This window comes from Phyllobates terribilis, unplaced genomic scaffold (genome assembly GCF_046119375.1).
Source record: "Phyllobates terribilis strain yellow unplaced genomic scaffold, ASM4611937v1 Scaffold_1__5_contigs__length_1240528914, whole genome shotgun sequence".
Taxonomy (NCBI): Eukaryota; Metazoa; Chordata; class Amphibia; order Anura; family Dendrobatidae; genus Phyllobates; species Phyllobates terribilis.
The window spans coordinates 853,376,493-853,398,090 of NW_027362761.1; the positions used below are offsets into that span (position 1 = coordinate 853,376,493).

Consider the following 21,598-nt stretch of genomic DNA (forward strand, 5'->3'; position numbering starts at 1 on the left):
AATTGGCTTGAAATTAACACTGAAAGTATAGCACACACAGCAACAGCGGTGCCGTCTAACACGCAGCTGCAGCAGTGAGAAAATGGTGGCGACGGGGAAAATGGCTGGGTTTTATAGGGGAAGGACATGTGACATACACAGCCAATGACACATGCCCTTGCTTGTGTGAAAAAAAGCTGTTCGCTCCGTGTGTGCGCTGCTGATAGGCTCACAGATTGCACCTCCCCACTGTAAATGCGGGAAAGAGAAAAAAAAATGGAGATCTTCATTATTTCTGCAGAGATCCATCCCCTGCCCCTCCCCCCGCCCCGCTTTACACTCAAACTGCGTATTAACATTGGTTATCAGCATTACTGTGAAAAAATCCAGTTATGATTTTGGTGCACGAACAGTTATTGAATGTAACCTCGAACAGCCGGATTTTTTTCAAATCGTTCGTGTTCGCCGAACGGCTCGAACACCGCTCAAAACAGCTCGAATTTGAGATTAGCGAACAGTTCGAGTCGAACAACGCTCATCTCTAATCATGAGATCACATATTAAAGTCCCCTTAGGAGACTGATAAATATTGTAAAAATAAAGTAAAACAATGGTTGTAAGTGTTAAAAAATAAATTAAATAAAAACACCCTCTCCAAAATCCCAGTTTTTTGTCCCCCCCCCCCCCAAAAAAAAATGTTTTACTCTGTTAAAAAATGAACATATCTAAAAAACTTGAAATTTTTAGCATTGGCACTTCCACAATGACACGTACTATAAAACTATTTATTCTGCACCATAAATGCTGCAAAAAAACAAACACCAAAATTGCCTTTTTCGCTCATCCTGCTTCACAAAAGAAATAAAAAGTGATCAAAAAGATTTCTATATTCAAAAAGTGGACCAATAAATACTACATTTTAATAAGCAAAACATAAGCCTTTGTACCACTGTGTATACAAAAAAGTATAAAAGTTAAGGCTCTCAGAACATGATGCAAATAAAAAATACATATTTTTGTTAAAAAACTATTTTCTTGCGCAAAAATAGCAACATTTTAAAAAAGGAATGATATACCGGTAAGTTGGATATCACTGTAATCGTATAATCGTATTGACCCACACTATAAAACTATATAATTAATTACATATGGTGCTCGCCATAAAAAAATATAAAAAACAATATCAGAATTGCTGAATTTTACTCATCAATCCTTACAAAAAATGTATGTAAAAAAGTGATCAAAAAATTGTATGTACCCAAAAATGTCACCAGTGTCTTGCAAACAACAGGCTCTCATACAACTCTGTCTACATAAAAATTAAAAAAATAGTATTGGAATACCCCCCCAATCAATATTTTTTCTAAAAAAAAAATTGTGTGTGAGAGTAGTAAAACATAAAAAAAAACTTTATAAATTAGGTATTATTGTAATCGTATCGGCCTGCGGAAAAAAGGTCATATGTCAATTAAACCAAACAGTAAACAGTGTTAACAAAATCCAAAATTGTTGTTTCTTTTGAACATTCCACCATCAAAAATGTATAAAAAAATGTAATCAACAGGTTGTAAGTACCAGAAAATAGTTTCAGTGAAAACTGCACCTTGTCTTGCAAAAAAATAAGCCTTCACACTGCTACATTGAAAAACGTATAGCTCACAGAATATGGCGACACAAATCGATTTTTTTTTCAGTGTATTTATTGTACAAAAGTAACAACACATAAATAAGACTATATAAATTTGTTATCGCCATAATCATGCTGACCCCCAGATAATAGGTAAGATCTTATTTGTGCAGCATGTGAATAGTGAAAAATATGAAACAACAAAAAATAACAACAGAACAGCTGTTTTTTTTTTTTTCTATTTCTCCCCATAAAAAGTTAATAAAAGATAGGTAAAAATTTATATGTAGCCTAAAATACTACCATTGACAAATACAGCTCATCCTGAAAAAACAAGTTCTCATACAGCTACGTCGATGAAAAAATTAAAATATTACGGATCCTGGAATGTGACAATGAAATAAGCGAAAAAATGTTCTTTGTCCTAATGCCCCAAAATGGCCAAGTCCTTAAGGTGATAATAATATTTATAACAATAAGAAATAAAAATTAAAAAGTACCCCACCCTTTCAAATGTAGTCAGCCTAAGAACGAGAAATATAGAATTTACAATTGTAAACTATATACATATAATTTTGTATCATACATTTTTAGATTAACCTTCAGTATGAGGAATTTAATACTTTTAATGGCAGCAGTATCTTTTTATTTACAGAATGGAATATAAGGTAAGATTTGGTGCTCTCAGGATTAAAAGTAGTCACATTTGAACTCAGCGGGATATACAGTTATATGAAAAAGTTTGGGCACCCTATTAACCTTAAGCTTAATGTTTTATAAAAATTGGTGTTTTTGCAACAGCTATTTCAGTTTGATATATGTAATGACTGTTGGACACAGTAATGTTTCTGCCTTGAAATGAGGTTTATTGTACTAACAGAAAATGTGCAATCTGCATTCAAACAAAATTTGACAGGTGCATAAGTATGGGCACCTCACCAGAAAAGTGACAATAATATTTAGTAGATCCTCCTTTTGCAAAAATAACAGCCTCTACTCGCTTCCTGTAGCTTTTAATGAGTTCCTGGATCCTGGATGAAGGTATTTTTCACCATTCCTCTTTACAAAACAATTCCAGTTCAGTAAAGTTTGATGGTCGCCGAGCATGGACAGCCCTCTTCAAATGATCCCACAGATGTTCAATGATATTCAGGTCTGGGGACTGGGACAGCCATTCCAGAACATTGTAATTGTTCCTCTGCATGAATGCCTGAGTAGATTTGGAGCGGTGTTTTGGATCATTGTCTTGCTGAAAGATCCATCCCCTGCGTAACTTCAACTTTGTCACTGATTCTTGAACATTATTGTCAAGAATCTGCTGATACTGAGTGGAATCCATGCGTCCCTCAACTTTAACAAGATTCCCGATGCCGGCATTGGCCACACAGCCCCAAAGCATGATGGAACCTCCACCAAATTTTACTGTGGGTAGCAAGTGTTTTTCTTGGAATGCTGTGTTTTTTTGCCGCCATGCATAACGCCTTTTTGTATGACCAAACAACTCAATCTTGGTTTCATCAGTCCACAGGACCTTCTTCCAAAAAGAAATTGGCTTCTCCAAATGTGCTTTTGCATACCTCAGCCGACTCTGTGGCGTGCTTGCAGAAACGGCTTCTTTCGCATCACTCTCCCATACAGCTTCTTCTCGTGCAAAGTGCATTGTATAGTTGACCGATGCACAGTGACACCATCTGCAGCAAGCTGATGCTGCAGCTCTCTGGAGGTGGTCTGAGGATAGTCCTTGACTGATCTCACCATTCTTCTTCTCTGCCTTTCTGATGTTTTTCTTTGCCTGCCACTTCTGGCCTTAACAAAAACTGTCCCTGTGTTCTTCCATTTCCTTACTATGTTCCTCACAGTGGAAACTGACAGGTTAAATCTCAGAGACAGCTTTTTGTATCCTTCCCCTGAACAACTATGTTGAATAATCTTTGTTTTCAGATCATTTGACAGTTGTTTTGAGGAGCCCATGATGCCACTCTTCAGAGGAGATTCAAACAGGAGAACAACTTACAAGTGGCCACTTTAAGTAGCTTTTCTCATGATTGCATACACCTGGCTATGAAGTTCAAAGCTCAATGAGGTTACAAAACCAAAAAAAGTGCTTTAGTAAGTCAGTAAAAAGTAGGTAGGAGTATTTAAAACAAGAAAATGATAAGGGTGCCCATACTTATGCACCTATCAAATTTTGTTTGAATGCAGATTGCACATTTTCTGTTAGTACAATAAACCTCATTTCAAGGCAGAAACATTACTGTGTCCAACAGTTATTACATATATCAAACTGAAATAGCTGTTGCAAAAACACCAATTTTTATAAAACATTAAGCTTAAGATTAATAGGGGTGCCCAAACTTTTTCATATAACTGTATTTTCAAAGCTTGTAGGGCACACAAACACAAATCCTCTTATTTATTTTAACTGGATTTTATTTTTGCGTATCTGCTATGTCCTGCTTTGAAAATCTACTTAGCTCAGCAACAGTTTGTTGTAAAATTCATGAAAATTTTTCCAGCTTGAGTAAAAAAAAACACATTTTATATATATATATATATATATATATATATATATATAACAAATAGATTGGAAGCAGCACTCAAATGGAATGCAGTGAAAAAAGTGGACTTTATTCACACAGATAGAGTGTACATGCAACGTTTCAGCTTCTCATTTGAAACCTTTCTTTGATACTTGAGAAATGGTTGAAATGAGGAGCTGAAATTTTGCCGGAATCTGAGTGAATAAAGTCCATATTTTTCACGGATTCCCATTTGAGAGATGCTTCTTATCTATTTTTTATATATGTCGAAACTTATTGGCTGGTTGCTGGCAGAATAATTGCACCCACAGCATTAGGACTATGTTGCTAGTTTTCATTTTTGAGATATACAGTACAGACCAAAAGTTTGGACACACCTTCTCATTTAAAGTTTTTTCTGTATTTTCATGACTTTGAAAATTGTACTTTCACAATGAAGGCATCAAAACTATGAATTAACACATGTGAAATTATATACTTAACAAAAAAGTATGAAACAACTGAAAATATGTCTTATATTCTAGGTTCTTCAAAGTAGCCACCTTTTGCTTTGATGACTGCTTTTCACACTCTTGGCATTCTCTTCATGAGTTCAAGAAGTAGTCATCGGAAATGGTTTTCACTTCACAGGTGTGCCCTGTCAGGTTTAATAAGTGGGATTTCTTGCCTTACAAATGGGGTTGTGACCATCAGTTGTGTTGTACAGAAGTCAGGTGGATACACAGCTGATAGTCCTACTGAATAGACTGTTAGAATTTGTATTATGGCAAGAAAAAATCATCTAAGTAAAGAAAAACGAGTGGCCATCATTACTTTAAGAAATGAAGGTCAGTCAGTCCGAAAAATTGGGCAAACTTTGAATGTGTCCCCAAGTGCAGTTGCAAAAACCATCGAGCACTACAAAGAAACTGGCTCACATGAGGACCCCCCCAGGAAAGGAAGACCAAGAGTCACCTCTGCTTCTGAGGATAACTTTATCCGAGTCACCAGCCTCAGAAATCGCAGGCTAACAGCAGCTCAGATTAGAGACCAGGTCAATGCCACGCAGAGTTCTAGCAGCAGACACATCTGTACAACAACTGTTAAGAGGAGACTTTGTGCAGCAGGCCTTCATGGTAAAATAGCTGCTAGGAAACCACTGCTAAGGACAGGCAACAAGCAGAAGAGACTTGTTTAGGCTAAAGAACACAAGGAATGGACATTAGACCAGTGGAAATCTGTGCTTTGGTCTGATGAGTCCAAATTTGAGATCTTTGGTTCCAACCACCGTGTCTTTGTGTGATGCAGAAAAGGTGAACGGATGAACTCTACATGGCTGGTTCCCACCGTGAAGCATGGAGGAGGAGGTGTGATGGTGTGGGGGTGCTTTGCTGGTGACACTGTTAGGGATTTATTCAAAATTGAAGGCATACTGAACCAGCATGGCTACCACAGCATCTTGCAGCGGCATGCTATTCCATCCGGTTTGCGTTTAGTTGGACCATCATTTATTTTTCAACAGGACAATGACCCCAAACACACCTCCAGGCTGTGTAAGGGCTATTTGACCAAGAAGGAGAGTGATGGGGTGCTACGCCAGATGACCTGGCCTCCACAGTCACCAGACCTGAACCCAATCGAGATGGTTTGGGGTGAGCTGGACCGCAGAGTGAAGGCAAAAGGGCCAACAAGTGCTAAGCATCTCTGGGAACTCCTTCAAGATTGTTGGAATACCATTTCCGGTGACTACCTCTTGAAGCTCATCAAGAGAATGCCAAGAGTCTGCAAAGCAGTCATCAAAGCAAAAGGTGGCTACTTTGAAGAACCTAGAATATAAGACATATTTTTAGCTGTTTCACACTTTTTTGTTAAGTATATAATTCCACATGTGTTAATTCATAGTTTTGATGCCTTCAGTGTGAATGTACAATTTTCATAGTCAGGAAAATACAGAAAAATCTTTAAATGAGAAGGTGTGTCCAAACGTTTGGTCTGTACTGTATATATATGCGTGCTTTGTGTGTGTTTATACACATATAAATATATATACATATAATTTATAGTCTATATTTAGAGACAACACAAGTGATTTATACTTTAAACCAAAGATGATATGAACTATCCCCTGCAAATCAATATAATCTGCTTAATCAAAAATCTGAAAATAAATTATTACACTGAATTGGGACATTTAATTGTGCAGATCTGTTTTGGCACAGCTGTTTAAGTTGTGGAACTGGAGACACGTACACACCACATCAATATTTCTGACAGGTGTTGCAATGGCCTGTTTAGCCATTACATTTAGGGGTTGCTCACACGAGTGTATAACATGGCTATGTTTTATAGGATAGCACTCCGCCCAGTGTTATACTAAGGGGCAGTGCAGATCTGCTATTTTTTTCTCATGCCAATCCTGCATGAGAAAAAAAATCGGTGCATTCTGTGAATGCATCCAAGAATAGTACCATGTGCACCCATACAAATCTATGGATGCATGTGAAAGATTGGGCTGCAATCGGATGACATCCATGCCCTCAGACAATGGAGAAGATGGAGAAAAGAAGTTCTCCATCTTCTCCACACCTGTGATGAGATTTTGTAATGCAAGAGAATTGGGTCACACTAAGAAGATACTCGGCTCAAACTCTGATCAGAGTTTGAGCTGAGTGTCATTAGCACGGTGGCTCAGTGGTTAGAACTGCAGCCTAGCAGCACTGGGGTCCTGGGTTCAAATCCCGCCAAAGACAACATCTGCAAGGAGGTTGTATGTTCTCTCCATGTTTGTGTGGGTTTCCCCTGGGTTCTCCGGTTTCTTCCCACACTCCAAGACATACTGATAGAAAATGTAGATTTTGAGCACTAATGGGGACAGTGCCGATAATGTCTGTAAATTGTCTAACTTGTAAAGCGCTCTGGAATATGTTGGGGCTATAGAAATAAATTGTTATATTATTCTACATTATCAGCTCGATTCTCTCACTTGAGAGAATCTACAGCTGTCTGACCGCAGCCATAATCTACCTAGCATTTATTTTTGGTTCCACATTTTCCTTGGTTTTCTAATTGCAGTAAACATTTTTAGTAAATGTTATACTTGTGTCCAAAATGTATAGCTAACAAAAAAGTGTCTCTGGCAATGGACATGGTAGCATGAAAGAAAAATCCTATATACCAAAAGATAAAATATGGGAGCCGCTACTAGTAACAGCAATACATCTGGCACTGCGGGTAGCAACTGTACTGGCAGTAGTACTACCAAATGCAGGTCACATTTGACCTTCTTTTTCTCTGGCAAGTTAATTAGATGGGAGGAAGCAAAGTGCATAATGGAAGTTATGTCACATCACTCATCTTAGTCATAGCAGAAGGATGTTTGCTGTGACAGCAACATCTTCACATCAAACCAGTGTTCTGCTCAGTCCACCACCTTTATTGCAATAACACTTACACACTGATTCATAACTGCCTATGAACCAGTTTTTTTTATCTAGTTTTGTGTGTTTTGCTTATTTTCTTGTTTGCACCCAATTAATTATTCTATTTTTAGGTCTACTTTATATGTGATTGCATGTTTTTTGCTTTCTCTTTTTCGTTCTCCGGGTTGTGAGTGGAGTCTAGCAATTTCAGATGTTTTAGTCTGATTCATCAATTGGGACATTTTATATAGTTTGGTACAACTCCAGTTCCCCCTGGTGTATTTTTAAGTACATTTCTGGTGTAATTTTTGCGACTTTTGGCATTAAAAGTCGCAAAAACATTTCAAGACAGGAAGAAGAACCATTTTCATCTTTTTGCCAAATTCATGAATTGCATGCACCATTTTGATGAATTTGGCTCCAAAATCAGCAAATAATGCCACAAGAAAAAAGGGAAGTGTCTTAAAAAACCACAAATGAAGAATTGGATCCTCAATGTTGTACATGTCAGAATTTCAGTTACACTCATTTCCATTCTGCCTTTTCTCCCCTACCCCTCCCCAAGTTGCTTGTGGTACATCCACTACCATATCACATAGAGGAGTCTGCTGCCATTCGAGAAATGACAACATATGCTCAACGTCACTGGAAGATACCCAGCCTGAATAATTTTTTACAGAAATCAGTGCCCACTTACTGCTGGGCACCAATGGTGGGATGTGTCCTCAAACTAGGGGATGGAATTTAGATAAATGTTTTTCACTCAGGTGGGGGAACTGTCTGAAATAGTGATGCAGACTGAGTCCCTGAAATTGAACCTCCAAGGATTTACGTAGACCCATGTAATGGGGTGAATAGACGTATATGGAATATAATAGATGAAATGGCCCATTTGTTTTTCTTTGTAATGTTCTACTAATCAGAAGACTAATCAGTTCAGCCAACAAAGCCAATATTAAAATATTAAATATTTTGATCTTTGATTGCCAGACAACACTACCACTTGGTCTATGACCAACCCACCGTTACCGTCATAACAATTATGTTGAAGTGCAAATTCATGCAAATGCATGCAACAAAAACTGTGTAAATTAAGTCAGAGAGCAGTTTCTTTTTTCCTCTTCTAATAAACAATATGTATCTACCTTGTAAAACTAGTCTATTTCAGCAGGCAATTAAACACATTTTCATAGAATTTTCTTATAAACATAAGGCAGTACAACAGACATCTAATCTATTAGGAAAAAGGACACTGATTAATGAATTAAAGGAAGATTTAATCAACATACATCCTATTGATCTTGAATTGGGGAACTGTAATTTATTTATTACCATTTTAAATCAATTATTTGCTCTCAAACAAAATTAGAAAATGATTAATAGAATGTTGTTTTAGCAACAAGATACTGAGAAATGACATGCAAATAAAGGGGCATAGACTACTTAGCAAATGTCTATTCACTTTGAAGTGAACATATCTTGTTGCTTAGTGTACATAGTATACACTAAAAATGAAACTAACTGGGAATCGTATACATGTGATACCTGTCCTCTCAGAAACCGCAATGGTCATGCTATACTAAAGACAATAAAGATGCCATAATTGTTACAGTTACGACATTTTAGGTTTGTGTAAATGTCTAACTGAAGATATATAGAGAAACTAAATGCATTGCTTCATGAAGATTACTCATGCCTATATGACCTATCAGGGCATATGAATTTCAAATATGAGGGTCTCTTGCTTGGCAGCGCTCCCTACCTACCAGAACAGAGATTCGCTTTTTACAAGTTTCCAATAGTTTTGGTGGACTCCAGATGCCTTGGAATCACATGGATGGCAATTCATCTCAGAGGCTGCCATGTATTTGAAACTCTTGGCTGGCCATGACTTCTCTTGGCAAAATTGTTTAGGACAATCAGCTGATTGACCGTATTATTGTCGCCGTTGAAGTAACCCCTTTCAATAGAACAGAATTTAAAATAGATAGGCCATATACTGTATGTCAGACATGTAAGGATATGAATGGGTTGAGCGAGTATGTTCTGTCCGATTATGCTCGGGCCGAGCTCCGAGTATTTACAGCTGCTCGGTGATAAGGCTAAATCGCTCCCGTGTGCATGATTTGCAACTGTTTGACAGCTTTATTACATGTGAGGAATGTGTAAGAAATAGACATTCCTCCCATGTAAAAAAACTGTCAAACAGTTGCAAATCATGCACACGGGAGCGATTTAACCTTATCACCGAGCAGCTGTAAATACTCGGAGCTCGGCCCGAGCATACTCAGCGAAAGGGTTAATAGAACATACTCGCTCAACACTAGATATGATCACTTCCATCTTCCATTTATCTCAAGAGCCTGGTGACTAATCAGTGATCCATACTTGGTCACTTACCAAAGGCCTGTATCTCTGGAAAACCATAGCTTTAAATAGGACTTCTCACCAGGTCAAACGTGGCCAGTTTTTTCTCTTATTTTATTTTTGCTACTCCCTTGATTATTCAGGATTTTTTAGCTTTTTTCTTTCAAAAATCCACCCAATGGTTTCAGAGATATGGACCTTTTTATTTAATTTTATAGTCTTTACGAAGTGGGTGTTGCTCACAGAGTAATAACGCATAGCAGTCTAAAGACCTGCCCCCTGAATATCCTGTAAGCCATGCCTCATTGGTGAAGACCAAGAAACTGAACATATTAGGCACACAAAATGAAAGGCCTATACCTCTAGAACCGTAAGGCAGATTAAAAAAAATACTAAGTTAACAGAGGGGATAAAATAAAGGCAAAATAAAGGCAAAAAGCAGCCACATTTTAGTTGGTGACACGTCCTCTTTAAATTAACTGTTCTAATCATTTCCTATCTTTGGTTTAGCTTTGTTAGTCTATAGACTGAGAAGGTAACGTAGAAATTTACCTTATTAAAAAAAACTTACCGCACTTCTTCGGTTACACACTGTTGTCTCAATTTATATAAAGCAGGTTTTTTTATTTGTAAAGACATAATTGAAATAATAAATCACTTAATATGATGCATAAAAGCACTCAATATATAACAATCTTTTAGAAGCACTGCACATAATCAAAGATCCTTTAGATAATTTACTGAATGTCTGTGAACAAATACATGCTCTTTTAAATGCCAATCGGTATAAAATCATATTAAATTATACTAAACAGACTATGCTGTAAGATGTGTTCACCATCTGGTCAATCAACGATTCTAATTTAAGCTATTTATGATTGCCAACTTCTAATGAGCGGGACAAATATAATACAGTTAACATCTGTTTCTACATTAGCCAAGTAAGGGCGGCCTGCGCTCTTCTATCCAATCAACATATTTGAATTCCGCATTTGTTGAGTAGAATTCATTTCAGATGACAGCAAAAAGGGCAGCGGGGTCCTGGAACAGTTCAGATAAATTGAGTCCACCTGCACCAGGCAATCATTTAAATGATAGAATGACTGACTGAATGAATACAAAAAAGATATCTGAATTTGGGAAACTAGGCTCCATGAAAATCATCTCTACAATTACTAAAACAACTGAGATGCGGTGCAGAAAAATACACTTGCAAATGCGTATACAGCAGGCCTTTCTTAAGATAAAAGACCAACTATAATTTAAGTTGAAAAGAGTTAATGACAATTGATTAAAATACAGATTCATGCTAAGGTACGATATATCATGTGGAAGTTACAACTTTGCATATTCAGATGTAAATTACGTGGGTAAACTGCTAAAATTTAAAAATGGATACTAAAAGAAATTACGAAAATATCATGCATGACCTTATATTGTTTATGGAAGTGATGATGAAAGTTACAGCAATCTTCATCAGTACCATACACTATGAATAAAGAAGCACAGCACATGCAAGTGATGATAGTAAATAGAAATGCTCATGTATCTTAATTAGTGATGAGCGAGCATGCTCGCTACTGCTCGGTGCTCGCCCGAGCATCTCACTGCTCGGGATGCTTGGCGCTCGCCGAGTATTTCTGGGGTTGCTCGGCGAGAGCTCGGGTCTCCTCCCTGCATGTTTGGCTTTCTTTACAGAGCAAATGAACATGCAGGGATTGCCTGCCACTTACTATAATGCTGTAACCATGTTGGTTGTGGCATTACAGTGATTGGCTGGCCTCACAGCGTCATCAGGTCTATATCAGCCATGCTCATCACAGTCACTCCGGAATCAGACAGTGTAGGGAGAGGTGCTGCTGAGGTAGGGAGAGATTTGCTTGTTTCTAGTTAGTGTAGGTGTACCAAACTATATTAGAGACACATATCCATCTCTACAAACAGTCCTTCTGAGGACTAATCCATCTGCAGAGATATCAGGCAGGCAGTGTATATAGGCAGGCAGGGTATATAGTAGACTGCAGTGCACATAGCACAAGAGGCTCCGTTCCAGTTTTGTCTGCTGCTGCTGTTGATATTTCTATAAATATGCCCAAGTCTCAGGTGCCAGGAATAATTTTTTTTTGGATCTTAATACTTAAAAAGCAATCCAGAGAACACCGTTGTTCTGTGCCATTTGCTTGTTGGCACTGCAGAATGCAGCCAGGTCCTTCCCATGTTACAGCGCTAAAAATCCAGCTATTTAAAACTGTGGTTTGACCATCACATGGATCACATATAATTGCGCTGAAAATACTGCCATTTCTGGCATTCATTAAAAATTTGTTTAGTGTGTCAGTGAAGCAATTGACACCAGTTTGCTGCTCAAAATAGTTAACTACAGGTCAGGTATTTAAAACTGTGTTTTCTCCGTCACACGGATCACATATACGTTTTCAGAAAATACTGCCATTTCTGACATCCATTAAAATTTTGTTTCAGTGTGTCAGTGAAGCAATTGACACCAGTTTGCTGTTCAAAATATTTACTCTTACGGATCTGGGTGGTGGAACCTCTGTGCTGTGATACAAGGAGGGACCAAAGGGGCGTAACTAAGTGCCTACCTGGACTGACCCTGGCCACAGAGCGGCTTAGTCGACTCCGTGAACCAAGGAGGGACCGAGAAGGTGAACCTGGGACCGACCTCATGTGAGAGCAGGTGACTCCCATGGGACTGATGGCCGAAGCCGACAGGTACAGCTGATGAGTATGACTGGCAAAGAGGCAGGTGATGCAGGTAGACAAGCAGGTGGGCACATCAGATGGACCAGCAGGCGGGCACGGCTGATAGTCAGGCAGGCGGGCACGGCTGATAGACAGGCAGGTGGGCACGGCCGATGGAAAGGCAGGCGGGCACGACCGATAGACAGGCTGGCCGGCACAGCCGATAGACAGGCTGGAGGGCACGGCCGATAGACAGGATTGCGGGCACGGCCGATAGACAGGCTGGCAGTCACGGCTGATAGACAGGCTGGTGGGCATGGGAACCTGAGGGCTGGAGAGAGTGTTAACACACAACCAACAACTTTGCACCTGTACCTCCATTATGGAGGAGGTGCTTAAAGTAGGGGCAGCCCTTGAGCCATTGGCTGGGGACTTTCAGGACAGCGCGCACGTCCCCTTGAAGAGGAAGAGAGCGCGCGTGCCCTAAGAACAGAGGCCGGGGATGAACACGCAGTGGGCGCACCCTGGTCAGATGCCATGAAGAGGACTGGGGGAGGAGCAGGGGATGCCGGACCAGAGCGGTGAGTAGATCGGCATCTCTGTCGGGGAGGAGGCAGCGATGCCGACACTACAGTTACCTACAGGCCAGGTATTTAAAACTGTGTTTTCTCCATCACACGGATCACATATACGTTTTCAGAAAATACTGTCATTTCTGCCTCCATTAAAAATTTGTTTCAGTGAAGCAATTGACACCAATTTGCTGTTCAAAATAGTTACCTACAGGCCAGGTATTTAAAACTGTGTTTTCTCTGTCACACGGATCACATATACGTTTTCAGAAAATACTGCCATTTCTGGCCTCCATTAAATTTTTTTTTCAGTGTGTCAGTGAAGCAATTGACCCAAATTTGCTGTTCAAAATAGTTACCTACAGGCCAGGTATTTAAAACTGTGTTTTCTCCGTCACACGGATCACATATACGTTTTGAGAAAATGCTGCCATTTGTTACCTCAATTAAAAATTTGTTTCAGTGTATCAGCAAAGTTTTTGAAACCGGTTTGCTGTTCAAAATAGTTACCTACAGGCCAGGTATTTAAAACTGTGGTTTCTCCGTCACACGGATTACATATAGATTTGCTCCAAATTCAGCCATTTGTAGTGAGCGTGGAAGATATTTTCCTCAATTTAAAATAGGCAAGGCGCGTGGCAAGGGACGGGGAACTGGACGTGATGGTGATGTTGCATGCAGAGGCCAAGGCCGAGGCCGTGGGCAAGCTGAAATTGTGCCACAACAAACACCCATATCTTCTCGCCCGACTTTCCTGTCCCAATTCGAAGGAGACCGCAGCACACCACTATTGAACCCATAGCAGTGTCAAAAGGTTGTTGGTTGGATAGCGGATAATGCTTTCAGTCACTTTGCTACAACCAACACCATCACCCTGTCTTCCACACGGTCAAGTCTCAGTAGCCGTGAGTCTGGACTGCATATTCCTCACCCTGATCCTCCTTCGTCCCACCATGCGAAGTGTCCGTAGACAAGTGCTCCCACACTTGGACACTTCAAAGAGCTGTTCACTTTTCCATTTACAGATTCAGGCCTCTTGCCCGGTCCACTTGAAGCCGGGCAAGAGGAGATTGCATGTAGCAATGCCCAAATATTTGAGCAGCCACGGTCACACTAAGGCGACGGTGGGAAAGTGTCACAAGAGGTGGACAATGATGAGACACAATTGCCAGAAAGTCAGGAGGAGGATCAGAGTGCGGAAGTGGAAGATGAGGTGGTGGATGATATAGTAACTGACCCAACCTGGCAGGAGGACATGCAGAGCGAGGACAGCAGCACACAGGGGGAGGGAGGCAGAGCACCCCAACAGGCTGGAAGAAGCAGTGTGGTGGCCGCAGACAAAAGGCAGGCAACTGTTCCCCGTAACATCAACATGAAGGAAGTTGTCAGTACAACTGTTAGGTCTTCCAGAGTCTGGCTCTTTTTTAAAGACTCTGCCGATAACCCCAAAAGGCCATTTGCACCACCTGCCAGGCCAGCATCAGCAGGAGTGGCAAAACTAGCAGCCTGACCACCACCAGCATGATCAGGCACATGGCAGCAAAGCAGCCGAATTTGTGGGCTGAACCCCAGGGTCCAGGAACAGTTTCTGCGGGTGACACCACTGCTTCTTCCACTGTTGTGCATGCAAGCCAATCCCCTGTCCATGGTGCATGCAAAGATGCCTCCTGCCCTGCACCTGTCGTTGCACACTATCAAGTAGCAGCATCAGGAAGCACATCCATGTCCCAGTCCTTGGAACGCAAGCGCAAATACGCAGCCAACGCCCCACAGGCCACACTACTAAATTCCCACATTTCACGACTGCTTGTGCTCGAAATGTTGCCTTTTAGGCTCATGGAGACAGAAGCATTCCACAACCTTATGGCGGCGGCCATCCCTCGATTCTCGGTCTCCAGCCACCACTATTTCTCCCAGTGTGCCGTCCCCGCATTACACAAGCACGTGTCCCAAAACATTAGCCATGCCCTCAACAACACAGTTACCGGGAAAGTCCACCTAACCACGAACACGTGGACAAATGCTTGTAAGCAGGGACGGTACATCTCGCTGACGACATACTGGGTTAACATAGTGGAAGCCGAGACCAGTCGGACCTTGGGATGGAATATGTCCTCCCGAAACCCAAGGATTGCGGGCCCTACTTCAATCAGGGTTGCCCCCACAGTCTAAAACTCCTGCACCTTATCCTCCTCAGCCTCCTCCTCCTCTTCAGCCTCCATCTCCGAAATGACCACATCAGTCAGAAGCTGGAAGCACTGCAGCACTGCCTCGGCCAAGCGGCAACAGTCTGTGCTGAAGCTATTGTGCTTAGGTGACAAACCACACAATGCTGAAGAGTTGTGGACATCTCTGAAAGAGCAGGCAGATCTGTGGCGCACACCGCTGAACCTACAGCCAGGCATGGTCGTGTGTGACAATGGCCGGAACCTGGTGGCGGCACTCAGGAGAGGCGAGCTCACATCCGTACCATGCCTGGCCCATGTGCTTAAACTCGTGGTTCAGCGGTTTCTCAAATCCTACCCAGAGCTGCCGGATCTGCTTGTTAAAGTACACTGCCAGTGTGCCCATTTTAGAAAGTCAACTACAGCTTCCGCCACCCTTGCCGTGTTTCAGCAGCATTTGCAGCTTCCGGGTCACAGACTGGTGTGTGATGTCCCCACGTGTTGGAACTCTACACTGCAGATGTTGGGAAGGATTTGTGAGCAGAAGAGGGAAGTTGTTGAGTACCAGCATCGACAAGGCCATCGGTATTAAGTTCAGACTCCACACATAAGACCTCAGGAGTTGACATGGATGTCAGACATATGTACCATCCTCTAAAACTTTGAGGACTCCACCAAGATGGTGAGCGGCGATGACGCCATAATTAGCATCACCATCCCGCTTCTCTGTCTTCTGAAATGCTCTCTGCTCACAATCAAAGAGGATGCTTTGCAGTCAGAGCACAATGAGTTGGAGCAAGGAACCATACAGGGTGATTACACACAGCCCAGCCTCATCTCATTCCAACGTGGATTGGGTGACAATGAGGAAGAGGAGGAGGAGGAAGAACAGGAGCTATTTTCATGTGCTATAGACGGTACTACCTGCACAACTGTCATACCGTCTGTTCAGCGTGGATGGCCAGAGGACAGAGAGGAGGAGGAGGAGAGCATGGTCAGTCATCCTCTTGGTGAGGACACGGAAGTCTTGCCTGTGAGCAGTCTGGCACGCATGGCTGAGTTTACGTTACACTGCCTTTCCCTTGACCCTCGTGTTCTCAAAATTTTGGGTGACAGTAATTACTGGTTGGTGGCACTTCTAGACCCACACTAAAAGGAGAACTTTATATCTCTTATTCCTGAGGCGGACAGGTCTACAAAAATGGTGCAGTACCAGAAGGCCCTTGTTGCGGAACTATTAAAAAATTTCCCATCTGAAAACCCTTGTGGCAGAGGTCACAGTTCGCTGGACAACCAAGGAGTACATGCGAGAAAGACACAACTTCAATCCAGCAGAGGCAGTGGAACACTGTCAAAGTTCTGGGAGAATTTTCTCTGCCCCTCCCATCGCACAGGCCCTGAGGCGTGGGGTACTCTCACAAGGAGTGCAAAGTTTGGGAAGATGCTGAAGGAGTACCTTGCCGACTGTACCAACATCCTCCGTGATTCCTCTGTGCCTTATAATTATTGGGCATCCAAGCTGGATATGTGGAATGAACTGGCTCTCTACGCTTTGGAGATCCTGGCCTGCACTGCCGCCAGTGTTTTATCAGAGCGGGTTTTTAGTGCTGCTGGTGGAATTATAACTCATAAGCGCATCTGCCTGTAAACTGAAAATGCTGACAGGCTGACTCTTATAAAAATGAACAAGGGCTGGATTGGACCAGACTTCTCAACACCCCCGAATGATAGCAGCGTAACATAAATTGAAATCCAACATCTTTTTTTGGGAGGTGTATTCCCATGCACCTCTTCTCACCCACACATGGGTATACGCTTACTGATTTTGGCTATTTGCTCTTGTCCTCCTCCTTCTCCTCATCCTCATCCTCCACCACCATATCACCAGGGTGACCGTGGTCCGCGATGCAGCACCCACATCATTTTTTTAAAGGGCGTTTATGATGCCGGTAAAAAAAATTTTATACAGTATGTTCATGTACAGGTAAATGTTTGTCAGCCCATACACTTAGTGCATGGGCATTACAAGTGTAGGAGACCCGTTCCTTTCTAATGGGAACATTTTTTATGAGGCCCTCCTCTACGTCTCTTCCAAGGCGCATTGGAGTGCCTCCAAATTTTTGGCAACCCTTGCATTCACGGCATAGGCAAACACTTTGGGAGACCCACTTCCTAATAATGGGAACATTGTTTTCAGGAGGCCCTTCTCTAAGTCTCTTCAAAGGGGTATTGGGTGTGTCCAAATTTTCAAAGTGGTATTGGGGTGCGTCCAAATTTTGGGCAGCCCTGCCACTCACTTCATATGCAATAACAGTATAGGAGACCCAATCTTTAGGAATGGGAACAATAAAACATAGCCGGCTGATGGCTCTCTCAGAATAGTGAGGGCCGACTGCTGGCCCTTTAAGAAGAGTAAAGGCCACCTGATGGTCCTATAAAAATAGGCTTTGTGACTTTCTGAGTCCCTCTTTCATAAATAAAACACGATGTGTCTGATGATATCTCACACACCACATGGCCAGATAAGGTTGTAAAATGTAAAAATGACATTTCCTGGTGAATCATTTGTCATGGTTGAAAGCAATGCAAAAGTGCAAAAACGCATCAAAAACCCTAAGTGTAAACAAAGCCCAAGGTGTGGAGGAGTATTTTTGTTTTTGGTTATTTATTTTGCTTTATATACAAGTCATTTCCCTGGAAAGGATGCTCCTTAACATATTTCCCAGGAAAATCCATTTTGGTTTCATTTTTGTATGTTTTATTGTGAGTCCGTAAAAGTGGCGTAATACCTCTGACAACGTTGTTGACAGAAGTGACCTGGGAGTCAGAAATGCTTCCAGGGGTCTTCCCCATGCTGTTCCCATGTCATTTGAGCACTGTTCCCATCGATTTGGGCAATTTTTAGGCCCTCTGCAGACCGCTGGAGGGAGCCGCCTGAAAAATGCTCGAATTTCCCTTAGACTTACATTGGGCTCGTTGCTCGGGTCGAGCACCCGAGTATTCCAATATGCTCGACCCGAGCATCGAGCACCCGAGCATTTTAGTGCTCGCCCAGCACTAATCTTAATCAGTGCCATAGATTTTAAATGAAGCAAACCCTCAATTCAGCTCTTTTGGAGAAGCAAGGGATTGGACGCACAAATCCCAAAACCAGTTGATCGGTGGGGAATCCGAGTGGTGACTAATCAAATACCCCTACAATGGTGGAATTATTCTTAGCCCTTTTGCCTCATATATCTTTTCTAAGAAGGAAAATATCTTTTTTCATAAAAGCAAAATATGACACTATGAGCCTTGTTATTTCTTATTTCCTTATTCATAGATTGTTTTTGGAGCGATCATTAGATAAAAGAATTGATCATTTTTTTTAAAACGTTGTGTGTAATAGGAATTAAAATAAGATTATACTACAAGTAGCCTAGTATAATTTATGTTAACATCAGTGATGGGCGAGCGTGCTCAAGCATAGGGGTGCTCGATTGAGTAGCAAGGAGTGCTGAGTATGGTGTGGTGCTCGAATCCCCATAAGTGAATTATCTGAGCTGAGAGCGAAAGAGAGATGCTCCAGAAAATTCTCAAGTTTGCTATTCACTTTCATTATGCTCCTTACTTGAGTCGAGCACGTCTGAGCGTCCGACGTGCTCGATTAGAGTACCAAGCACTCTATCATCACTAGTTGATATTCCATATAGATACCCATTTGAGCATGCACAGATAACTACAGTACAAGAGACTATAGCTTTGGGACACTATTTGAACATAATATATTATTTTAGTAAGAATACCTGTATTCAAATGTTTAAGGCTCAAAATGAATTAAAAAATATATTCTTTATTAGATAACAAAATAATTAAAAGCATAAAAATAGACACACAAAAGTCAGACATATTAAATACTAAAGGTAGGTAAGTGATAATAACAAAACTTCCTTGTGTGAATGGTACAAATCAATACAGAGTTATATTATGTGTAATCACATTATTGAAGACATATACTCAAAAGGTAGAAGCCAAAATAGCCCGTGCTGAATAAGTTAAAGCAAGAAAAGATCTGCCCATAGGCCCGCTCCTGTCTCTCTGTCTGGCAGTCTGTATGATGAAGAACATGCTTGCGCCTCAGGGCGGTCCTGTGGACAGGTATTTTCTTGCTGATCTGGCCTAGAGCACCAGGATAAGACCCTGCCTACAGTCCTGTCCTGGAGTCATTAACTCAAAACTGCAAAAATTGATTACACAAGAACCACAAGACGGATTTCTTCACCTCAGGTATCATATTAATCAGTGCAACAGCCCCAACCTGACAATGTCTGTAGTTTACTTAGCAAAATCCTGTTGACAGGTTCGCTTTAAGACCCTTTAAGCTACATAAGGATATACAGGACGAGAGTGATATCACATAAAAGTACACAATGATAGCAATACACAGTGGCATGGAGTACACTTTACCTATCATGAAAACACACCCATTTGCAGATGCGCAGATAACTTTAAGAGACTATAGCTTTAGGACACTATTGGAACATAGTATATTATATTAGTAAGTGGCTTCACTTTCATGTGCCTTTACTTTTATCATCTCTTAAAAAATATCACAAAGCTATTTAAAAAATATTGCGCTATGACATTGGGAAAAAATTACAACTGAATGACAGGACAAGTGAAGGACATCAAGACTTAATAAAAAATATTTCAAGTCCATGGCACTTTGAAAGTGAAAAAAAGAAAGATTGAAAATTCTACTTTAACTTGGTTAATTTTAGATAATAAATACAATAAAGGATGTAAGGAAGAGTAAGGCGATTATGTTATAAAATGTAGATAAAGAGTACAATAAGTAACGGAAGTATATACAGTAGTACCACAGAGACATGGAATCTTCACAGCAAGAGGCCAAAGTAGAATAGTTCTAGAAATTAATTTAATTGCAAAAAGAATTGAAATTAGGACAAGTCTTTTATTATATGGTCATGGAGAGAAAATAAGACCATGACTAAATGTAAGAAAAGTACAGGTCGATATTATTTTTCATCACTTAAGATTTGACAAATTGGATGGAGTAATGGAAAATGATGCTGTAATTCGCTTTTCTATACTTAGAGTTTTTAATGCAAAGCCTATTATAACTCATTGGTACTCACATGCATTTTGAATATCAAAAACTGTGGGAGATTCATGTACTTACATTATGTAACCTCAATTAATAACCCTTTCCATCGCTGCCCGCCCATTTTATGCATTGACAGATAAAAAATCATCCCAGTATGGGAAAAAGAGATTTATGAAATATCTAGATACTTTATGACAGTCTTTGAGCAATATATTTGCAATTTATCTGTGCACTATGTTTATTTATTTTACTCTCTTACAAACTGCTGTCCCCATTTGGGTTCATGATCTAAATTTCCTATCAGTATGGCTTTAGAGGTGGAAGAAAACCAAAGAACCCTGAGGAAACCCACGCAAACATGGGGAAAACATACAAAATCCTAGCAAATGTTGTCTTTTAATGATCTGGCCGAGGAACATAGCTGGAGACCAGATTAGCTTGGCTATGCCCATGGCTGGCTCTTCCCAGTGCCACTGCAGGTGATTGACAGTTCTCTCCATTGCTTGTACATACACAAGGAGAGACCTGTCAGATACCTACAGCAGCACTGGAAAGATCTGGCAGGGGGCAGAGCTGGACCATATGGTACTATCTGGAGTATGGGTGCTATTGACATTATCTATTCCAGGACACTACTGTAGTTGTCTTGGTTAGATGTAACATTCCCTATGCAATATATACTGACATTACTTGTTACTTGACCATCATCTAATAGCATTATTGGACACTTTACTGGATAAAAACCAAGTACATCACCCACAAAATATTAATGTGCATTGGTTTGTTAAGGTATACCCTCATTTCTTAAATGTTATAAATTTATGGGAAAGGGCTCCATGTTTTACAGAGAAAAAGTAAGCATGTAGATTATAAAGAATTTCCAGGACCATGAAAAGAAATGGTGGATACTTTTTAAGGTTTTTCTTTTATTCATTTTATTGATTGTGTCCCATATAAGCTTCTAAAAGAACATTGGGGAGCATTTCAATATTAGAATACATTTTTATTGCTGATTTCCACTGAAAGGGATTGATTGGGGTTTCCAAAGACCCAGAACTCTTTCCACTCAGTGGTCACATATTTTAATAGTACGGGAGGAAAAACTGCTAGTAGTTCTTCCTTAACTGAATACATAGCACT

General features: G+C 40.7%; 1 protein-coding gene across 1 annotated transcript in view; it reads right to left on the minus strand.

Moving 5' to 3' along the window:
* STPG2 (sperm tail PG-rich repeat containing 2) overlaps window positions 1-21,598 on the minus strand; it is a 1,485,896-nt gene that overhangs the window by 115,686 nt on the left and 1,348,612 nt on the right. The gene's annotated exons all lie outside the window — the stretch shown is intronic.